This window comes from Hordeum vulgare, chromosome 5H (genome assembly GCF_904849725.1).
Source record: "Hordeum vulgare subsp. vulgare chromosome 5H, MorexV3_pseudomolecules_assembly, whole genome shotgun sequence".
NCBI lineage: Eukaryota > Viridiplantae > Streptophyta > Magnoliopsida > Poales > Poaceae > Hordeum > Hordeum vulgare.
Genome location: NC_058522.1, coordinates 1,594,223 through 1,596,120, shown reverse-complemented (window position 1 = coordinate 1,596,120; position 1,898 = coordinate 1,594,223).

Sequence of the window (1,898 nt, the reverse complement as noted above, 5' to 3'; positions counted from 1 at the left end):
TGCATACATGGACGAACCATTTTTCCTAGCCAATGATGTCGCTCAGGTTTTCTATGTGAAGGACATATCTACAAAAACGAGAAAAAGAAATCAGCAAAAGAAGATATCGTCCGATGACCCAAAACGCCACATAGTTCTTTCAGGGAAAAGACACATCGTGGGAGTAGATGACAAGACAGACATGTCAGAAGATTATAACAAGTTTCATGAAATTCTGCCCTTCAAAGTGAAAACTGACCCAAGCATCCTACTGAATGATGAAGATTCTCCATGGCTACGACCCAGAAGAAAACATAAATAATAGATAGGAATATTGGTGCAATAATGTAATAATGTATTAAACCTTTTATGTAATGTATGTATGGAATGTACTAAATTTCAAACACTTTTCATTTTCATAGTTTTGTCAAATTCTCAAATACGCAAAAAGAATTTTAATAAACCTTTGTAAGAGATGAGTTCTCGTTCGAAACCCTGATACTTCGAGAGAGATTGTCCGTTTTGTACACGAAGTGCATCCAGTTTTTGTCGTAGCCCTCTCAACTTTTTCACACATTCTATGTGGGTGAAATTATGATACCATGCCAACTTTTCACATTTTCAAAGTTCATTTGTAGTGCTTTTCAATTTCAGAGTCAACTAGCTCAAAAAAAAAGTAAATGCACGAAGAATACCAAATGAAGTCAGAAATTGTTGAAATTTTGTGATGTGCCTTTGAATAGTGCATTTTGAACACACAAAAAGTATGGAGTTCAAATAAGTTCAATAAAATGAAATCCCTTTGTAAGAGATGAGTTCTCGTTCAAAACGCTGATACTTCGAGAGAGATTGTCCGTTTTGTACACGAAGTGCATCCAGTTTTTGTCGTAGCCCTCTCAACTTTTTAACACATGCTATGTGGGTGAAATGATGATAGCATGCCAACTTTCAACATTTTCAGAGTTTATTTGTAGTGCTTTTTAATTTCAGGGTCAACTAGCTCAAAAAAAATAAGTAAATGCACGAAGAATACCAAATGAAGTCAGAAATTGTTGAAATTTTGTGATGTGCCTTTGAATGGTGCATTTTGAACACACAAAAAGTATGGAGTTCAAATAAGTTCGAAAAAAAGAAATCCCTTTGTAAGAGATGAGTTCTCATTCGAAACGCTGATACTTCGAGAGAGATTGTCCGTTTTGTACACGAAGTGCATCCAGTTTTTGTCGTAGCCCTCTCAACTTTTTAACACATGCTATGTGGGTGAAATGATGATAGCATGCCAACTTTCAACATTTTCAGAGTTCATTTGTAGTGCTTTTCAATTTCAGGGTCAACTAGCTCAAAAAATATAAGTAAATGCACGAAGAATACCAAATGAAGTCAGAAATTGTTGAAATTTTGTGATGTGCCTTTGAATGGTGCATTTTGAACACACAAAAAGTATGGAGTTCAAATAAGTTCAAAAAAATGAAATCCCTTTGTAAGAGATGAGTTCTCGTTCGAAACCCTGATACTTCGAGAGAGATTGTCCGTTTTGTACACGAAGTGCGTCCAGTTTTTGTTGTAGCCTTCTCAACTTTCTAACACATGCTATGTGTGTGAAATGATGATAGCATGCCAACTTTCAACATTTTCAGAGTTCATTTGTAGTGCTTTTCAATTTCAGCGTCAACTAGCTCAAAAATAAATAAGTAAATGCACGAAGTATACCAAATGAAGTCAGAAATTGTTGAAATTTTGTGATGTGGCTTTGAATGGTGCATTTTGAACGCACAAAAAGTATGGAGTTCAAATAAGTTCAAAAAATGAAATCCCTTTGTAAGAGATGAGTTCTCGTTCGAAACGCTGATACTTCGAGAGAGATTGTCCGTTTTGTACACGAAGTGCATGCAGTTTTTGTCGTAGCCCTCTCAACTTTT